This window comes from Anabrus simplex, chromosome 1 (genome assembly GCF_040414725.1).
Source record: "Anabrus simplex isolate iqAnaSimp1 chromosome 1, ASM4041472v1, whole genome shotgun sequence".
Lineage (NCBI taxonomy): Eukaryota > Metazoa > Arthropoda > Insecta > Orthoptera > Tettigoniidae > Anabrus > Anabrus simplex.
In genome coordinates this window covers 397,944,933-397,967,481 of record NC_090265.1, presented here as the reverse complement: position 1 = coordinate 397,967,481, position 22,549 = coordinate 397,944,933, and the positions used below count along the sequence as shown (strand labels likewise).

At 41.5% G+C, this 22,549-nt stretch overlaps 1 protein-coding gene across 3 annotated transcripts in view; it reads right to left on the bottom strand.

Annotated features, from left to right (window-relative positions):
* Positions 1–22,549, bottom strand: part of LOC136856844 (ubiquitin carboxyl-terminal hydrolase 2) — a 434,922-nt gene that overhangs the window by 317,403 nt on the left and 94,970 nt on the right. The gene's annotated exons all lie outside the window — the stretch shown is intronic.

Sequence of the window (22,549 nt, the reverse complement as noted above, 5' to 3'; positions counted from 1 at the left end):
AGTATTAGAAGAGAAAGCACGGGACCTAGGACTAGAAGTGAATATAAACAAAACAAAATATATGAAGATGGGAGATACAGAGGGAGTAAGAGGAAGGACCCCAGTAAGATTAAATGGGAAGGAATATCAAAGAGTCACATCTTTCAAATATCTAGGCTCTATAATAACAGAGGACAATAAAACCTTCGTGGAAATACAGGAGAGGATAACAAGTGGAAACCGATGCTTTTACGCCTTGCAAAATATGCTCAAATCCAGGAATATCAGCAGGAATACAAAAATTAAAATATACACAACAGTACAGAGAACAATAGTTATGTATGGATCAGAATGCTGGGTGATGACCTCCAGAGAAGAACAGTGGCTGTTACGGTGGGAAAGGAAGATATTGAGAAAGATATTCGGTGCAGTAAGAGAGCAGGATGGGTGGAGAATGAGGACAAATGTAGAGCTGCAAGGACTGTTTGGCCAGCCAGATATTGTTACTAAAATTAAGCAGGGAAGAATTAGGTGGCCGGTCATGTTCAGAGAATGGCAGAAACCTCCACCGTTAAAAAGGTGTTTATAGGGAAACTTGATGGAAGAAGGAGGAGAGGAAGACCCAGGAAAAGATGGATTGATGATGTTGAGGATGACCTTAGAACGTTAGGAGTTAAACGTTGGAGAAGAAAAGCTGAGGACCGAGATGAATGGAGGCAGGTGATAAAGGAGGCCAAGGACTTACAAGGACTGTAGCGCCGACCAGTAAGTAAGTAAGTAAATAAGTAAGTAAGTAATAACAGGGGGAAAGAAAGACTGATAATGTGGGCTCTTTCTGGAAGAGAACAGATTGTTCTAGAGCGGTAAGAGTGTGTGCTGCACGGCTGATTGATAATTTCTATGCTTGTGTTGATTTAAACACATTCACATCTTTGCTGTTATTATCCATATTATTATTATTATTATTATTATTATTTATATTCATTCATTCAACTTCGCTAATCGGCCAACTAGAGACCACGATAAGCCTCACTTTACAATCAGGCATTTGTTCATTTTTCATTTCTGTAGTTTGGGCCAAGTATGGCGTGTAGGATCTTTCTTTCTTTCTTTCTTTCTTTCTTTCTTTCTTTCTTTCTTTCTTTCTTTCTTTCTTTCTTTCTTTCTTTCTTTCTTTCCTCTCTAAATCCGCAAGCAAACATTTCGGATAGGATAAGGTATTCAGATGCATAAAGCGATACTGGTTTGATAACAGTGTTGTAGTGACGAATTTTTGTGTTCAGGGAAAAGCACTTTTTGTTGTATATGTTGCGGGTGGTTTGGAAAGTGACTTCCATTTTCTTGATTCGTGCTGTTATGGCCTCTTTTGTCAAGTCCATTTTGCTGAATCCATTCCCCAAGGTATTTAAATTTACTAACACGGTTTATCGTTCCATATTTGGTGTTTAGTTGTGCCGTATCATCTTTGATATTTGACATTACTTCTGTCTTTTGAAAGGAAATTTGTAAACCTGTTTGTTCTGCTACTTCCTTCAACACATTGATCTGTTCTGTTGCACTTGCGAAATTTTCTACCATAAGGGCTATATCATCAGCGAACGCTAAGCAATCTATTTCCACTCCGTTTGTCTTTGTCCCAATCCTTGATGATGATGATGATGCTGTTGTTTAAAGGGGCCTAACATCGAGGTCATCGGCCCCTAATGGTACGAAATGAAATAACAAAAAATTCAAATTCATCCACTGACCAAAATAAAATAAAAAATGTCATGAAGAATGAATGGATGGACATGAACCCTACAAAAAAAAAGAAAAAAAGAAAAAACAGTGGATCAGACTCAAAGAGAAAGTAGTTCATTAGAGTATTACTGACCAAGGGACCATTTATAAAGCACAATGATGCTTAATGTCCGAAGGGGTGCTAAATTCACGTCTAAGGCCCCACAGAATGGTACATGTCGCGAGTAAAGTAGAACCATGGCATTTGTCATTTTGGGGTACTGATCAAAAGTAGCGAAGACTCACGGTGGTCCACACAAGATGGTACTACTCACAAGTATTGCAATTCGTACAGGGAACGCAGACCTATGGTGTTTCTCACACAATGGCGCCACTCATAGCCAACGCAAACCGGTAAGGTTCCTCACCTAGGTGTACTATTTTATTATTATTATTATTATTATTATTTTTTTTTTTTTTTTGTGATCAAATACTCGAGAGTCCCGAGGCGAACAGAAGGCCTCTCTACTCGTCGGTTGCAGCGGAAGTGCGTAAAACTCGCATCAGCACCAGCACGACATACACATAGCGGAGGAAAAATCTATCTGTCTATGACGGAACAAGTCCGCCATGTCAGAGCTGAAACCCCCTCTTCGCTGAACTGTTAGTAATCTATTACTAGTGCTAGTGGGCAAGGTCAGGAGAAGATGTTAAGTATTATGGTTTACGATGAAGAAGGCAAGTTGAGGGTGGCAAGGCGATAAACAGGGTGAGCTGATTACGGGATTATTAGCTGCCGGGAGGGCATGAGGGGAATTGGCGGGAAATTTGAGGTGACAGATGAGAAGAAAGAAGATTAAGAAGTAGCTGGATTATTGGAGAGGTGTACTGGTTGGTTGGGTTGGCTGGTGAGTGGCGCGGCGGTGAAATGGAGTGGTTGAGATGTGGTGGTGGAGATCTTGGTCGGTGCAGGTGCCTGGAGTTCTTGTAATGCGTCTTGATGGCTCTCTTGATGTACGGGCACCCTGGGAACGACGCCGCATGCTTTCCATCACAGTTTGCGCACCTCGGCTGGTCGCGTGGTTCCTGACAGTCAGTGTGGCGGTGGGAGCCGCCGCACCGGTTGCACCTGGTGGAGTTGGTGCAGGTCCCAGCTGTATGATGCAACTGGAGACAGTTAAAACACTGCACGACGAGGGAGGGGCGGGGAATGGAGGTGGGGGTACGGTGAGTGGCTGGTTCGGGGTTCGAAGTAGTCTTCTGAACTGTCGTTCGTCGTCTTCTTCTTTTCCGGCGTGTCTGAGTGGCACTGCTGGTAAAGTTAGGTGAAGTTTGCTCTGGTTCTTGGCTAGAGTCGGTTCTTGGTGATGGGGGAGGGGTGGGGGGAGTCTGGGTGTCAGGGTCGGAAGGTGTGCAAGGGTCGGTTTGAATTTCTTGATCTTGGGCATTTAGTTGTATGCTGACAGAGATTAGGTGTACTAGTCACGGGCGCCGGTATTTCCGTGATGTTCCTCACATAGTAGGTACCAATCACAGGCAACGCTGACCCACGGTGCCGCTCATATAGCGGTACAACTCACAGGCTACGCCCAGACCCGCGGTGTTGCCCACATGAGTACAACGTAAGGGTACTGGAATCCACCAGCCCAGGCTTTTTACTGCAACTAATCACAAACCTATTTCGTACCAATTTAGTGATATTACTCGCAAGTACATGCAACGCATGGTGTTCCCCGCATGATGGTACGAATCAAGAGTAGTTTCATGGTTCTAATTCAATAATCCCTTGGTCGCCCCTTGTAGTCGCCTCTTACGACAGGCAGGGGATACCGCGGGTGTATTCTACATGTGCGTCCCCCACCCGCAGGGGGTAGTGTGTTTGGTCCGCGAGAGGTATTTTATTTCCCTCAAGTCCGCCGGCAAGCCGGTTAGGACCCCCCCCCCCCCATCCGCCACCTGGGACGCGCCACGTGGGAGTATCACCTCTCCCCCTGCTCGTGGTGTCCCAATCCTTACGGATTTGTAAAGGTTTCTTTCTTTTAACGTCTTTCGCCACTCCTGTCTTACCTTCTCAAGTACCCAGTTGAACAAAAGAGGTGACAGCCCATCTCCCTGTCGAACGCCTGTCTTGATCTCAAAAGGTTCAGAGAGACATCCTTGGAATTTTACTTTGGATTTGGTATTAGTTAGTGTTGCCCTTATTATCGCCAGCAGTTTCTCATCGACTCCCATTTCTGCAAGGATGTTAAGCTACACATCACGGTCGATGGAATCGTATGCTTTCCTGAAGTCTAAAAATGTAGATACATAGGTTCGAGCTCTCAGCATATGGTATCTTATTAGGGTTTTTAGGTTAAGTATTTGTTCTGCACTTGATCGGCCTTTTCGGAAACCTGCTTGGTATTCCCCGAGCTTGTGTTCAACTTGCTGTTCTAGTCTTCCAAGGATGGATAGTGACAGGATCTTGTAGGCTACTGACAGAAGGTAAATTCTATGGTAATTGTTCACATATCTTATATTTCCTTTCTTGTGTAAAGGATGGATCAAGGCTAGCTTCCAGTCCTCTGGTAGTTGTTCTTTTTCCCATATATCTACAATGGTTTGGTGTAGGATGTCAATTGCTTCTTCCGGGGCATGTTTCCACAGTTCCGCAATCATGGAGTCTTCGCCAGGAGCCTTGTTATTTTTTTGTCTGATTTCATCTGATTTCATCGCGATTTGGAGGAGAAGATGGCAGGTTTTGGCTCACTGGTTTGTTTGTTTTGATGGGATTAGCTGGTTTTTTACAGTTTAGAAGGTCGTTAAAATAGTTAGCTAAGATTTCGCAGTTTTCTTCATTTGATGTTGCAAGAGTTCCTTCTTTCCTTAGAAAGCAAAGGGAAGGTGCCTTGTACCCTTGTACCTTCTTTTTAAAATTTCTGAAGTATTTACGGGTCTCACCTCTATGAAAGTCCTGTTCAATCTTGTCCAGTAGTTCCTTTTCATACTTGCGTTTCTCACTGCGTATTATTTTTGCTGTTTGTGCTTGTTGTGTTTTGTACATCTTCCAATCTTCTTTTTTCGAGGTGTAATAATTTTTCCAGACATTCAGACGATCCCCTAAGGTCTTCTCGCAGTTATCGTTCCACCACGTGTGCTTCTTCCTCTTCTTGATTTCGGCCACTCCTTTTGCAGCTTTCTCGTGCTGTTGAAGTCTTTTTCCACTGGTTGGGCAAGTTCCTTGAATTCATTCTCTCTTTCTCTGAGCTTTTTTGTGTCAAAGCAAATTATGGTAGGTTCGTTCTTATTTTTGTTGAGAGGGATTGGCCAAAACTTCACTGCGTATCAGTAATCATCTGAGTCTATGTTTATTCTCTTTTTTTACGGTAACGTTCATGATTTCCGGACTGTATCTTCAAGATATAGCAACATGGTCTATTTGGAATTCTCCTATTGTTTTGTTTGGGCATTTCCTTGTCATATGTTTCCTTGGTAAGTGACGAAAGTGTGTTGACATCAGTTGGAGGTTATGATTATCACATAGTTCAACGAGGCGTTCTCCATTCTTGTTGGTTCTTTTGTGTGCTGGGTAGAGCCCAACAACTTTCCTGTGTTTCCGTTCACGTCCTACCTGTGCATTAAAATCACCTAATAGGATCTTGACGTGGTGTTTTGGGATTTTTGCTAATCTGGCATCCAGGACGTTCCAGAATCTATCTGTGCCTTCCAGGTCTTTTTTTTGTTTTGTTCATTAGTTGGAGCATGTGCACTGACCAGCGTATATGTTTTATTTGCACAACGCAGGGATAGTAGGCATAACCTATCATTAACAGCTTCAAAATTTGAGACTGACCTAAGGATTCTGGTGTTGACAGCAAAAGCTGTACCGAAGATAGGGGCGTTTTACATTACTCTCTTATGGGATCTGCTCTTGAAGAACCGATACCCTTCAGACCTAAACGTATCTTCGTCAGTGAAGCGAGTTTCTTGCAGAGCCATTACTACGATTTTATTTTCGTGGAGGGCATTGGTCAGCTGTTTCATCTTACCAGTTTGTCTTAGACTGTTTATGTTGAACGTTGCCAAAAAAAGTCTTAGATATGGGTTTCAGCTTTCGTGATTGTTCAGGATTTCCAAGACGCTCCGACTCGTCTTTAGCATGATGTTGCATCCCCCCAGAATCCAAACGGGATGCATGCGTCGCTTGTCGGCGACGGTGGATTTCTTTGAAAAGTTGCCACCTGGGGTATTAACTTCATGTCTTTGTTTTACCATCATGCTTGAGAAGTTTTAGCTTAGTTTGGAGCAAATTGCTCATTCTGAATACAACCAAGGTTGTTAGCCCTGGAGGGCCTCTAGATGTTCTCCGGCTGCGGGCAGGCATTTCCTCCTTACCCGAATAGTTATGGTTTTCCCGCCAATACTCGGGTGGCTGATTGCAGTGGTTTCCCACTGGGCGATGGGTTCGCCACATCCCTACGCCATTATTATTATTATTATTATTATTATTATTATTATTATTATTATTATTATTATTATTATTATTATATGTTCTCCTCGGATGCAGGCTGCCATCAGGACTATGGTGTTTATTCCCAGCAAGTCAGGAACAAAATGGAAATGCTGGTTCAGTTCCAGTCAATCATGTTTTTAACCATGCTTTCTCCTTTTCGCCAGCGGCCTCCTTTTTCTTCAGTTTTACCTTGTATGATAATTTGTAGTAGAAGGTACTTCTATGAACGACAAGCAATCGAACCTGAGACCTTCTTTTTGTTCTTTGTGTAACCGTTCAGCACTTAGGTATTCCGCACTTTGTTCACCCATAATATATTTTGTAAGCGTTTGCAGCACTATATATCAAAAGATTGTAACATTTTTCTAGAAGTGGCTGTTTGTGCCCAAGCCTCAGCACCATAGAGCAGCAATGAGAGCACTTAGTACACTCAATAGCAAATAAAAACACTGGCGTAAACTGATTTACCAACACTAAGAAGGAGTTGTGCGAGGTAAACGAAATTCGAAGGGCGTGACTGCACATCGGAAAGATGACGCGCCTATTCAAATTTGCGCGCTAGTCGAAGAATGATGATTAATAATAATAATGTTATTTGTTTTACGTCCCACTAACTACTCTTTTACGGTTTTCGGAGACGCCGAGGTGCCGGAATGTAGTCCCTCAGGAGTTCTTTTACTTGCCAGTAAATCTACCGACACGAGGCTGACGTATTTGAGCACCTTCAAATACCACCGGACTGAGCCAGGATCGAACCTGCCAAGTTGGGGTCAGAAGGCCAGCGCCTTAACCGTCTGAGCCACTCAGCCCGGCAAGAATGGTGATTAGTAGCGTCACTATTACATTGCAAAGAAAGTCTGCTTTAAAAACGCGCTGTACATCTGGTATTCTTGGAAACGGGTAATTAAATGGTCATAGTTCTCCCCTGGGGCTCTCATGTACTCGTTCTCAACAATGATGGTGACATTTTTTTAACCAACGGGACTCTAACCGGCTAACCACCGTCTCAGACCATATAGACTTCACGCCTTAACGATCATGGCCACCAGACGGTCTTATGAATAAACCTACACATTCTGTAGGTATTGTTACAACAAATTAATAAACAACATATTATTCAGCAAATAAAGAAATGTCAACTCGAACATTATATGATTGCAAATCTATTTCATCTGAGTTACACCCACCTTCCTGTATTTTTCAGCTGAATATATGTTGAATCAATCAATCACTACTGATCTGCATTTAGGGCAGTCGCCCAGGTGGCAGATTCCCTATCTGTTGTATTCCTAGCCTTTTCTTAAATGATTGCAAAGAAATTGGAAATTCATTGAACATCTCCCTTGGTAAGTTATTCCAATCCTTCCCCTTCCTATAAACAAATAGTTGCCCCAATTTGTCCTCTTGAATTCCAACTTTATTTTCATATTGTGATCTTTCCTACTTTTAAAGACACTACTTAAACTCATTCGTCTACTGACGACCTCCCACGAAATCTCTCCACTGACAGCTCGGAACACACCACCCAATCGAGCAGCTCGTCTCCTTTCTCCCAAGTCTTCCCAGCTCAAACTTTGCAAAAAAAAAATTTAACCCTACTCTTTTGTCGGAAATCACCCAGAACAAATCGAGCTGCTTTTCTTTGGATTTTTTCCAGTTCTTGAATCAAGTAATCCTGGTGAGGGTTCCATACACTGGAACCATAATCTAGTTGGGGTCTTACCAGAGACGTATATGCCCTCTCCTTTACATCCTTACTACAACTCCTACACACCCACATAACCATGTGCAGAGATCTGTACCCTTTATTTACAATCATATTTATGTGATAACCCCAATGAAGATCTTTCCTGATATTAAGACCTAGGTATTTACAATGATCCCCAAAGGAAACTTTCACCCCATCAATGCAGTAATTAAAACTGAGAGGACTTTTCCTATTTGCGAAACTCACAACCTGACTTTTAACCCCGTTTATCATCATACAATTGCCTACTGTCCATCTCACAACATTATCGAGGTCATTTTGCAGTTGCTCACAATCTTGTAACTTATTCATTATTATTACTCTGTTTAGAATAACATCATCTGAAAAAAGCCTTATCTCTGATACCACTTCTTTACACATACTGTATCTTTGATATATATAAGAAAACATAAAGGTCCAATAATACTGCCTTGGGGAATTCCCATCTTAATTATTACAGGGACAGATAAAGCTTCGCCTACTCTAATTCTCTGAGTTCTATTTTCTAGAAACATAGCCACCCATTCAGTCACTCTTTTGTCAAGTCCAACTGCACTTATTTTTGTCAGTAGTCTCCCATGATCAAATGGCTTAGATAGGTCAATCGCGATACAGACCATTTGACCTCCTGAATCCACGACATCTGCTATATCGTGCTGGAATCCTACAACTTGAGCTTCAGTGGAATAACCTTTCCTAAACCCAAACTGCCGTCTATCAAACCAGTTATTTTCGCAAACATGTCTAATATGATTTTTAAAAAAATGCTTTCCCAAAGCTTACATGCAGTGCATGTCATACTGGCTGGCCTGTAATTTTCAGCTTTATGTCTATCACCCTTTCCTTTATACACAGGGGGTACTATAGCAACTCTCCATTCATTTGGTATAGCTCCTTCATGCAAACAATAATCAAATAAGTACTTCAGATATGGTGCTGAATGCTTTATTGCTAAAGAAACTGAAAACATACAAATATTTTATTTAGCTATATAACGGCTAAGTATGCCACAATGTAATGACATTCCGTTTACAAAATATCCAAATCTTGACGAGATACTTACCTGAACAATACAATAATAGCCTAATAGTTAAGGGAAATTGCCGATAGAGTGCGCAAGTATCAGATAAAATTGGAATTCCTCAAGATTGGTTGTACTTATTGGTCGTGCTTCTTTACCCTGTCCAGGGGCGTGATAGCCAATAGGTACTGTCACTTGCTTCCCACCAAGGCGGCCGCGGTTCTAACGTCGGCCAACGCATGTATGATTTTAAAATGAAATGCAATGTCCCTGTTGTTCGGATTCTACGTAAAAACTGACGTCCCATCATTATGATTACGATATCAGCAGCAGCTTCGTTAAACTAAAAGACAGCTTTTTCCCCTATCCATTCTCCAATTAGCTACTTTTGAGTAGTCGATTCTTCCTTCTTGTTACAATCTTACAATTTAAAAAAAGCTTCGTGAGCGACAGTCATCGTCCGGTGTTGACACTGGGTTTCACCTTCTCCCTTCCTACTATCATTTATATCATTTATTTCAACCCATGCGCAGTGCACCGATGATCATCCACGTACACAGTCTGTTAACTCGCGACATGTTGCCATGTTCACAACACTGGTGTCTGTGACAGACTACTCAGCTACGCCGCAGCTAGTCGCAATGCTCAGTGTTCATACACGACACATTTTCTAATGGGACACACCTTCTCGTGACTTTTGGCCACTCAGTGTATATATGCATCTACATGCATATCAACGGTATGATGAAAATAACTCAACATTCTATAACGCATAGAAGCTTTTGCGAGAGGATAACTGATAAAAACAACTTAGCGTGTCGTGCGATACTTTAATTATGATTTTTGATAAGGCTACATAGCTTACGTCTAGACTTATCGACACACTGTTTCCCTTCTTCGTCTCCTTTCTTTCATCAAATTAATTAGGATCCAGAATACATTCAATACATTCAGTATAGCCTTTTTTATGGGAAGAAGTTAAGGCGTGATTGAAATCTCCTAGACGGAAGAACAGAACTAGAAGTACTACCAAAATAAACAGTTTAAGAGTTTAAGAAAAAAGAGGTGAGATGTAGTGTAGAACATAGAAGCGTTTTATTTTAAAAATGAAACTTTGGAATATGTAGGCTACAACTTCATTCACGATAAATCGAGGTGTGCTGAAAGATACGAACAACCTCTAACAATAAAGAATACATTTTTAAAGACCGTGTTCTTGCAGTCTTAATTCTTCATTTCTTAATTGGCGAACAAAACTTAACATTTAGCATTTGGTACCGTTTAGGTTTACCTACATTTACGTCTCTCAACAGAACTTTTGGCTGTTTTGCGCTCGCGCTTAAGGGTCAATTGATGGATATCTGGTCAATGACACCGGTGAAACGTATAGTTTAGCAGTACCTGTTTGAATGTTTCCCTAGGCACCTAGCCAACAGTGAAAGTGAGACGAAATCCAAAGACGACTTTCTCGAAGCACAACGCCACGACTCACTTGAGTATGGTAACGAATGAAAAACAAGGTTTTCTCACAAGTCCATTCATTATTTCTAATTCAATTAGTATTACGGGCCACAACTAACGGACGGGCCTACAATCAGAATATGGATTACAAGGGCGAAGTATCTTTCAACAGGGAAGAACGTAAGGCATACCTCATAAATTAAAAAAACTTAATTTTACCAAAGCCAACAGCATTATTCCATCTTGAGAAGTCGAGTCGAAGTTGAACATTTCCGTTAGTTTACAAGTGAACAAACTCAGTGAATACATATAAAGAACATTTCGCAAGCACAGTTAACTACTACTATACTAACGAACATGATCAACTTCTATAACAACAGGGACCAAAGAACTTGAAATAAAATTTACAAATAAGGAAAATATTATTCATATATTCTTGTCTCCTCTTTAATAATCCAAATGTGATACTTGGTAAGTACTGGTACCACTTTGGAGTCGGGCAATCAAACACAAGCTATCCTACTCAGAGAAACCGAGAAAAAGATGACACGTACATAATAACTGGCGCATGCGTAGTCGGTCGATTTGCTAATGAAGATAGGCCCATAATGAAAGTCATGTGAACACGCAGTTGATAAGAAATTCAAGTTACCACTTACGATAACTGAACAGATTTCTTTAGTAGCATCAATAAACCAAATTATTGATGATGATAATAATAATAATCGTATAGTAATAAAATCTTTCCGCGGTGTTCAAATGGAGTGAGGCATCCGTCGGATGAGGACGTTAAGACTTGAGTATTCTCCTTGGTATTATTCGACAGGAGTAGGCTACGTGCCGACAGCGGGTTTCAGCCTCTCCCTGCCTCATTATCATGCCACATCCAGGCGCGTAGGTGGCCCATGGGCGTCAAATGGAAAGACCTGCACCAGGCGAGCCGAATGTCTTCGGACACTCCTCCCGGCACTAAACGCCATGCGTTAAATGAAACAACCTTGTATGTGTATGTTCAGTCCTCAGCCCTAAGGCTGGCTGGATCCTCAACAGCTCCATCAGCTGTCATAGATGGCCTGGGCATTACTGAAGAGGCGTACTAGGGAAATGAGGAGTAAGGTAATTACCCGTTACTTTCCTCACCAAGCCAGAAGTTGCTATTACATATCAGTCTGCCAAGCACACTGAAATGCATGCACCAACCGACCCTATGAGCAACATTTTCATACCATTCAGGGACCGTCTGCATAAGGAATGGCATTACTAGCATCGCTCATACCTCAGTCACTTTCATATTGACAAAGCCAATGATGAGACAGACAGATCAATGAAAGTAACAAAATTGTTCTAGCCCATACCAGAAGACTTAGTGCACTGTAAACACTAGGTGCCGGCAGCAAAGGCTTGAAACAACCTTAATAAATAATAATAATAATAATAATAATAATAATAATAATAATAATAATAATAATAATCTAACGCTTTTCCCATATACCGGGCGAGTTGGCCGTGCGGTTAGCGGCGCGCAGCTATGAGCTTGCATCCAGGAGACAGTGGGTTCGAACCCCACTGTCGGCAGCCCTGAAGATGATTTTCCGTGGTTTGCCATTTTCACACCAGGCAAATGCTGAGGCTGTACCTTAATTAAGGCCACGGCCGCTTCCTTCCAATTCCTAGGCCTTTCCTATCCCATCGTCACTATAAGACCTATCTGTGTCGGCGCGACGTAAAGCAAATAGCCATAGCCTTTTCCCACATGCTGGTGGACTAGCGGGAGCGAACTGTATCGCAAATTTGGATTTGCCAAAGTTTTACGACCGGATGCTCTTCCCAACGTCAACTCTATGTGGAAGGATGTATTCGCTATTCGTATTTTTGTGATGGTTGGTAGAGTGGTGTGTTGTATGAATATGAAGAGGAGTGTGTCGTGACAAAGGCGAACACCCAGTCCCCGAGTCAAAGAAACTAATCAGACGCGATTAAAATCCTGACCCGACCGGGATTCGAACACAAGACCCTTTGAAACAAAGGCCTCAAACGCTGACCACTCAGCCATGTAATAATAATAATAATAATAATAATAATAATAATAATAATAATAATAATAATAATAATAATAATACGCGTTTAGTTAACAAAACGGAACATACATACTGCATGAGTCCTAAATTACATGTACACATGAGTTTAATTAAGAACACATTCATACGCAAGTGATAGTTTGAGGAAATAGGAAATATACAAGTTAGAAGAGATCAGAATGTAAAACAGAAATTACTTTCTGAAAATCGCACCGCCTGTTTTCAAATGTACACAAAGTGCTTTATGTTGTAAAAAAGATGAGTCTCCATTAAAATTTTAAACATTTTTAGTGCCCTATTTTCGTGACATGAATAAATGTATAGTAGCTCAAAAAGAAAAGGAATAACCGCGTGGTATATGTCCCTCGCATTTAATATTTTATCTGACTTCATTTTAATTATAATCAAAATACTTTTCACCTCCTGTGCAGATACAAACCCTACCGGGCGAGTTGGCCGTGGGCGTAGAGGCGCGCGGCTGTGAGCTTGCATCCGGGAGATAGTAGGTTCGAATCCCACTATCGGCAGCCCTGAAGATGGTTTTCCGTGGTTTCCCATTTTCACACCAGGCAAATGCTGGGGCTGTACCTTAATTAAGGCCACGGCCGCTTCCTTCCAACTCCTAGGCCTTTCCTATCCCATCGTCGCCATAAGACCTATCTGTGTCGGTGCGACGTAAAACCCCTAGCAAAAAAAAAAAAAAAAAGATACAAACCCTGGATACCCACAACAAACATATCTGCAGATTGAAATTGAAAGGGTAGTGTAACCGGCGAGGAACTTACGAAATACCATGCAATCATGATTTCTTTTGTAGCGACTATACAATCAGTACAACTGTAAAACTTCGAACTCTTGACGATGGTAAGAGATCCAGAGGTCGAATTCCTAAACGTTGGTCAATATAGATTTGCCAAATAGGCAACAGTTTTCGAACTCCAGTCCAGGCAGTAGAAGATCGTAAGAACTGGAGGATTGTGTCGCAGGCAATCACCACAGACCACACCCCTGCCAAGGTGTTCGGAATGAGGAGGGTGAGGAGCAGGACAACCTAGGGAATAATATTTTGTTCTTACGGTATTAGTTAACTTTAATAAATCAAACTGGCAGCGACGTTGTGCACAGAACAAATCGAAGAAATCAAAACAACTGAAGATACTTAATACAAACTTACGAATCAGTAACAATGAACGTAAAAGCCTGATGTTCAGGCAAGAATGTTGTATGGTTGCAAACGACAATGTACAGTATTATGTATAATAAATTTAAAGCATCATGGCCTACAAATGGTATTCAAAGTATTTAATTGTAGTTTTAATATAATGTCGATGTAAAATAACCTGGAGTGTGATTAGCGTAGTGGCATAGCGCTGGCTTTCTGTTCGGACGGCTGAGGTTCAATTCCCAGTCGATCCTGGGTTGGAATTTCCCCCCTGAAAAGTCACGTGGTGTCTAGAAGGACTCCCGGTTTAAAATCCCCGGGCCAGAACCTAAAATGAGCTTGGTGGCTCTAAAGACCCCAGAAATACCTGGAATAAGCTGTAGAAAGTTAAGTTTACTTATCTAAAGTAATTATGTTTTAGGATTTTTGGCTGTGCTAAAATTTCCATTATTTTAGTGTTTTTAGAAAAACTTACTTCATTCCATTTCGTATTTTTTGTTAATCTAGGCAACCTCCAATTATGGCGAAAGCAGAATAAAATGTATTCAAAATAAAGTACACTGGCTGACTTATAGCCCTGGTACAACGATATTGTTTTCAAATTAGTGTAAGACTCGTCTAATGTCTCCTTTACCCAAAAGTTAAGTTCAACACAATATCAGCGTCTCTTGTAAAGTTCTCCTGAAATAAAATACAGACAATCGTTATCGCCAGTCATCGCTTATAGCCTACACACGATGGGTTCCAGATAACTCGGTACTGAAGAAAAATATGAAATTTCATTCAATAAAAACCTTGGCTTACTTACCGACGGCTGTCTTCCTTGAGGCAATACCTAGTGCCGTGTAGTCAGCTCAACGAATCTCACCGCAGCTAACGAGTCCCCCAGACTGGGGCACTATCCTTTCTGACTGAATAGCTACTTGATTTTCTTTAGAAGGTTGAGAGAAACGTTTTCAGATCTTTAAGTCAATCTCGAAATCGTAGCAGAACCGATGATCGAAATTGGAAACCTCTGACAACAGCTTGTTACGACTACAAGAGGTTGTCATTAGATCTTCAATTACAGTTCTAAAGCCATGCGTTGAAGACTATTTTTTCGCACCAGAAATGCGTTTTATGAGAAACTCCCAAATTTTAAGATTAGCACACAGGATGGTATCACTAAGCAGCACACAACCAACTAAACCTACCATAGACACTCGCTGCTCTATTCTAACGTGTATAAATTATGGTCAGATTCGTTTCCATTTAATAATAATAATAATAATAATAATAATAATAATAATAATAATAATAATAATAATAATAATAATAATCACTACACAACACACACACGCACACCCCAAGCGTTTAGAAGATTTATACTACTGCTACTGAAGCACTGTACTACCGTAGGCAGCCACATGGCGCGCGTCACTCGACCCACTTTACGGACGACCTTGCCAAACGTGGCCTCCATTTCCCCACCCAAGTAGCTCGCAACCTGATACACAACACTCCGTACCCCGCAAGGCTGATCGCAGAAATGATTCTTGATAGTGTTTACAATAGCTTCAGTAAGGATAGTTATAATCCGACCCCGCAGTGTAGGGGGCAACGCGTCCACCTGTCACCCGGCGACCCCGGGTTCGATTCCCGGCCGGGTCAGGGGTTAATATCCCTGGCCTGGGGACTGGGTGTTTGTGTCGTCCTTAACGTTCCTTTCCTCACATTCAACACACTACATTTCCGCAATTCCACTTACACGCAGGTTCCTATCATATGGTGAAAGTAGTGGCAAAAGATCTACACGAACAAAAAGGATAATTATAGCTCATGAAACATCCTTAACGTGACAGATCTCGACATTTCTAGGTCAGGGTTCCTCAAACGCATTCCGGGCCGTCAATAACAATGAGGGGGTGAATACAACTGTACAACTACGGAACCATCTCCAATAAAGACGTCTCACTGAAGTCATAAGCAGAATAGTATCTTAATCAGTGGCGGCGTGTGACAAAGTGTTAGCACACTAGTTTGTAGAAATATGGATTAAAATAATTTATGGGTATTATAGCCTAAATGCGTACCTGCTTCTTACCCGGAGGCCTCGGGTTCGATTCCCGGCCAGGTAAGGGATTTTTACCTGGACCTGAGGGCTGGTTCGAGGTCCACTCAGCCTACGTGATTAGAATTGAGGAGCTATCTGACAGTGAAAGCGGCCGCGGTCTCGAAAGCCAAGAATAACGGCCGAGAGGATTCGTCGTGCTGACCACATGACACCTCACAATCTGCAGGCCTTCGCACTGAGCAGCGGTCGCTTGGTATGCCAAGGCCCTTCAAGGGCTGTAGTGTCATGGAGGGGGAGGGGGTGGATTATAGCTTAATTAGAAGCATGCATTTTTGAACTTACACACAAATCAATCCTCCTCGTACATCTACAGATATTACATCGTGCAACATAGCTCTATTCGGCGGTTTTTGGCAGCAAACATGTCTATAACAGAATCATGGAACCCCGGATCTTATAGATTTCAGGAGATTCTTCTCAATTGAAATTAATGACAATATTTTGATCATCGTACTTCTTAAATACGTTTTTCTCCGTTTCATAGCCAACAGAGATCGTTCGACAGAGGCACTAATAGCAGGAATTCTCAACATTAAAGAACATATTTTAGTTACTTCTGGTAGTGCCACATTTAATCCTGAAAATATTTAAGTTCTACTACGCAGGACTTCTTAAATTCTGATGATGGATAGAGGGCCGACAACTCGGATTTGAGTACCAGGACGGAGAAGTAGCTATCATATGATTTAATGAGAAATTCGAATGGCCGCGCAGGAAAAAAGTATTTCTGTGTTTCAAATAAGTCAAAATCCAAAACGGCAAGAAATTCCAACTTATTCAGTTCGGAAAAACCAACGAGCTAGAAAGAGGACTATAGAGCGACTAAAATGGCTCCTACAGCGTTCTGGGTGCTACCAGGGCGAAATAGCGACGTCATAGTTTAAGCGCCATCCATGTAGTTTCTTCCGCTTACAGTGCGCTACTTTTATTAGATCAGATCGAATAAATTAACTGGATAAATTATGTATAACTATAGAGCGACTAAAATGGCTCCTACAGCGTTCTGGGTGCTACCAGGGCGAAATAGCGACGTCATAGTTTAAGCGCCATCCATGTAGTTTCTTCCGCTTACAGTGCGCTACTTTTATTAGATCAGATCGAATAAATTAACTGGATAAATTATGTATAAATAAGTTTTTTACTAGAGTACACAGTTTTTGACGATTAGAAAAATTACGTTGCCTGTGCTTGTAACAATTCAGCATGTGTGCAGCAGGCCTACTTTTTCTTGTAGAAACTGACCAAACACCGAAAGACAGGTCTGGAGGTCTTCAACAGGACTGTCTGGATTGATGAGAGAAGGCACATACATCTTTGGGTCAGACGAGAGCCTTCAAGTGGGTCGGCAACCGAACACCGAGCTACAACAGCGGAATCTGATTCCCAATGTGAAACATGGGGCTGGTTCAGTGATGGTGTGGGGGTGTATGAGCGCTAAGGGAGTGGGAAATCTTCATTTTATAGACCATCGAACGTACATCACTATTTTGAAGCAAAACTTACCTGCCAGTATTGATAAAATGGGACTGGGAAGTGATTATTTTTTCCAACAGGACAATGATCCGAAACACAAAGCTAGAGATACCCAGCTCTGCTTTTTGTACAACACTCCGAAACGCTTGGAAACCCTTCCCCAGTCCCCTGACCTAAACCCAATTGAACATTTATGAAACTACCTTGCAACAAAAATTAGGTCTATATAGACGCATTTCAAACAAGTAAGATTTACAAAATGCTCTCAAGGAGGAATTGTGCTAATTTAGTAAAATCAATGCCCAATCGCATCCAAGCTGTCATAGCCGCCAAGGGTAACCCTACAAAATATTGATTTCCATGGACTGATGGAGAAACGTACAGAAGACAGGGGTAGTACGAATATTTTTTGTTGGTCCCAAAAGAGATATTATTTGTTTCTTACTTTTTAACAAGTTTATGACAATGTTTTCTTTTCATATTTTTTTATGGAATGAATAAACAACCGTAACAACAATTTTCATCACTTAAGAAACCTAGAGTACGTATTCAATCAGGGCTGTCGTATCAGCTGAGGGCACGTGGTAAGAGTGGTACTTCGATGCTCTACAGGGGCACTTGAAGGAGTACGTTACAATATTACCGACTTCAGTAAGTATCGATCCGATCCCATAATTAAGGTACAGCTGCAGCATTTGCCTGGTGTGAAAATGGGAAACTACGGAAAACTACGGGCTGTCGACGGTGTGATCCAAACCCACCATCTCCCGAATGCAAGCTGACAGCTAGTGACCGAATCCCGCAGCCACTCGCTCGGTTTATGGAACTTTCGGTTCTTTTACTCCATGTAGCATAAATGGTTCTTCAGAAAATAGGAAATTACGCTCTTCGTGTCAAAGTATACATTCCAGCGATGGCGCCCATGAGAGTAAATACTACTCAACTTGCCCAAGTTTTATCCATTAAAATCCAAAATAAGGAAAAATGGTTAGTCCTATCACAAAACAAAGCCCTGAGTGTAACTTAAAATTGAGTTATCTGTGTATTTTCTTTTTTAAAAAATCAATGGTTCTCCAGGAAATTACGCTTTCCGTGTCGAAGCACATGTTATAGAGCAACCACTGGCCGAGTGCAGTTTGGATAGGTCCCTGCCCCTGGTGGATTGTTCCTGGTACAGCGCGCGAAGAGGCTTTTAGAAACTGATGATGTTGCTTGTTGTTTAATGAAGGTTAACATCTAGCTCATCGGCCCCTTTCAGGAAATATTTCGCAGAGCTGTTATCTAAACTCACTTCGTTACCAGTGACTTAAAAATACAACTTAACGCCTTAACTTTGGATAGAAACGGAAGTCGGTGACATCGCTAACTATCGGCCCGTCAACGACGGGTATGATCTGTTAGTTTATATTTTTATTTTGTGTCCGTACTCTTCTGTTCATAAAGTTAACATAATTAATCCGCGTGTATTAACAGTTTTAAAGGTTATTTTATCGTTAATTCGTCATGCTCTTTCGTTACCTCCAGATTTGAAACCGACTGCGCATAATACTAGCATCATTTAACGACACAATCGGTATATATATATATTTGCTTCCGATAGTTAATACGCAATGAGTACCAAACCCACAATACTGTATCGAATGTGGTATCGCAACGTCCCTACGTACCCTTGGCTTTATCGTTTATACTCTTGACATGCTGGGGCTTCAACATCGCCTAACTCTCCATGCGATGTACATCGATTGCAAGAATGTAAGTACTATTTTATTTCAAGAAGGAAATTACGAGTAAAAATGAATTTGGCAAAAAGTAACGATTACAAGTAAAATTAGTACCAAAAAAAAAGTATTCGTCACAAGTAATTCAATTAGTTTTTCTCCATTACTCGCCAACTCTGATGATGATGATGATGATTTATTCTCCGTCGTGAAAGTGTAGCGTTCCTGACTCCAACCCGAAGGCCCCAGGTTCGATACCCAGCAGTTCAGGGATTTTAATTCTGGACAGAGGGCTGGAATGAAGGCGGAGCTGTTAATGTGAGAGGCAGCGGTCCGGACACGAAAGCCAAGCAATTCGGCTGACCACGCGGAACTTCAATATTTGCCGGCCATATGGCTGGGCAACAATCTTCTCTTGGTAAGCCAAGGGCCAAAAAAATGGGCTGTACGAGTAATGGGTTTTTATAAATTATTTTATAATTTTTATTTTTACAATTTGTTTTATGTCGCACCCATACAGATGGGTCTTATGGCGACAATGGGGTAGGAAATGGGAAGGAAGCGGCCTTAGCTTTAAGGTACAGCCCCAAAATTTGCCTGTTGTGAAAACGGGAAATCCCGGAAAACCATTTTCAAGGCTGCCGACAGTGGAGTTCGAACCCACTATCTCTCGAGTACAAGCTGACAGCTACGTGACTCAAACCGCGCAGGTACTCGCTCCGTACCGTGCCTGCCTCTCACCCGGAGGCCTCGAGTTAATTCCCGGGCAGGACAAGAATTTTTACCTGGACCCGAGGATCGGTACGAGGTCCACTCAGCCTACGTGATTGCAACTGAGAAGCTTCCTGACAGTTTGATTGTGACCCTGGTCTAGAAAACTATGAATAACGGCCGAGATGATTCGTCGCACTGGCCATACGTCACATCGTACACTACAGGTCTTCGGGCTGACCCATCATGGCCGTAGCACCATGAGGTTTGCTTTTTGTTTTTATAAATATAAATCTGGCAGAAAATCAATCAATCAATCAATCAATCAATCAATCAATCAATCAATCAATCAATCAATCAATCAATCAATCAATCAATCAATCAATCAATCAATCAATCAATCAACACTGATCTGTATTTAGGGCTGTAGCGCTAGTGGCCGATTCCCTATCAGTTGTTTACCTAGTCTTAAATTATTTCCAAAGTATGGATATTTATTAAAAATCTCCCTCTGTAAATTATTCAGATCCCTAATTCTTCTTCCTATAAACAAATATTTTCACCAATTTGTCCTCTTGAATTCCAACTTTATCTTCATATTATAATTCTTCCAGTCCTTAACAACTCCACTCAAGCTTACTCGTTTACCATTGTCATTCCAAGCCGTCTCTCCACTGACAGGTCGAACATTCCGCTTAGTCGAGATGTTCGTCAAAGTTAGCAACATTTTCATAACATTTTGTTGGAAATCGCCCAGAACAAATTGAGCTGTTTTCCAGTTCTCGAATCCACTAACTAAATAACCCTGCCTTCTGTAAATTTTCACATATACACCACCCCCCTTCCTCCGTTTTCATTGATGGTTCCCAGAATGTCCTTCATGGCACTTGTTTCTGCCTCGAAGTACCTGTACACACCCTTCCATTGTTCACTAAAACTCATAACTGCCCAATTATTATGCTTGCCATTAATACTGCCACCGCTTTATTTACATCCCTCGTATTAACTTCAAAAGAGCAAAAAATATGACGCTATTAACTAAAAGTAAGAATAAAAAGATAAGTATATTAAGCTTGGAAAAGGATGATTCATATCTAATAACACGATCTTCTAATACAATTATCAATTTTATAAACAAAGCAGTAAGGAAAATCTAAAGTACGTTAATAATCGATTAAACGTAAAGTAAAAATAAACTGTAGTGATGATAATAATTTCGTGTGGCTATTTCTAGCCGAGTACAGCCCTTGTAAGGCAGACCCTACAATGAGGGTGAGCGGCATCTGCCAAGTGTAGGTAACTGCGTGTTATTGTGGTGGAATATAGTGTTATGTGTTGTGTGTGAGTTGCAGGGATGTTGGGGACAGAACAAACACCCAGCCCCCGGGCCAATGGAATTAACCAATGAAGCTTAAAATCCCCGACCCGGCCGGGAATTGAACCCGGGACCCTCTGAACCGAAGGCCAGTATGCTGACCATTCAGCCAACAGTCGGACAACTGTAGTGATGAAATTGATAAAATTATATTACTATTCAAAGTTCACGCTTCAGTTGACCTTCCTTAATAACTAGGAAAACGCATTTGATGAATTTGAATTTTTTATTTAAAAGATTTAAGGAATGGCCACATATATTAATGTGTATCACTTACAACGCAGTTTTAAGAAGGCATTTTGTTAAGAGCATTTTGTTACACTTTTCTGCAATCTGTTAGGAAAAAGTCATTTCAAAAGGTTTTAATACATTTGATTTTTCAATTCATAAAATCATGAACATCTCTTTCAAGGGAACACACTCTAAGAAACCAGCATACCTATAAGCAATAGCTCCTACCCTCTTATTCAAAAGTTGTGCAATATGGACTTTTCTGAACATGCCCCTCACCACACAGAGCTTCTGCCTGCTTCTACAACTATTTTTTCAATAATTTTCATAATACAAGGCATTAAGTAGTATGAGGGAGGAGTTGGAGAGTTTGAGGGAGATAATTAGGTTTCTCTAAGAGGACAGAAAGGAAAGTATGCCTCCCTCAAACAATGTACAGGATACAGTAGGTGTAAAAGGGGGATGGGAAGGAAAGGGGGGAATTGTAGAAGACAGGTGGTCTAATGTTTTAAGGGGAAGGAGACTGCAGGCTAAGGGCTCCATAGGATCAAAATTCAGGACGGGTGTCTGTGAGAAATCGGTACGAGTCACTGCGGGTAGAACAACAGAGGGAAGATGGGGAACAGGCAAATGTTGCTGAGAAGTGTGGAAGTAGGAGAAAGGAAAAAGGTAGGAAAGGGAAATATGGAGTAGTGGATAGGAAAAGACAGGTGGAACAGGGTCATGGGATGGAGAAAAGGGAGGAGGAAGTAGCTTCTGCAGCTGTCAGGAAAGAACTGACCAGGAAGGGAGGGGATTAAATGAGGTGGGTAGGGTTGAGGCTCTCGTCATGGGGATTCCATTGTTAGATATGTCGGCAAAGTGTGTGGACGAAAGTGCACCAGGGTAGAGTGTTATCCAGGAATTAGGTTAAGGCAGATGTTGAGGAAAGTAGAAGAGAAGGAGGGAAAGGAGAAGGTGGTAGTGTTTCACGTTGGTACTAACAACCTAAGACAAGTAGGTATAAGTACCAACATAGTTGGGAATGTATGGGACCTGGTAAATGCAGCACGGGTGAAGTTTAAGGAAGCGGAGATAGTTATCAGTGGAATACTGTGTAAGAGGGATTCTGACTGGAAGGTGATTGAGAATTTAAATGAGACTGTGGAGTGGGTATGTGGGAAACTGGGAGTGAGATTTCTAGATCCTAATGGGTGGGTAGGAGATAGGTATCTGCGCTCAAATGGCCTTCACTTAAACCGCAGTGGTACATATAAGTTAGGAAATTTG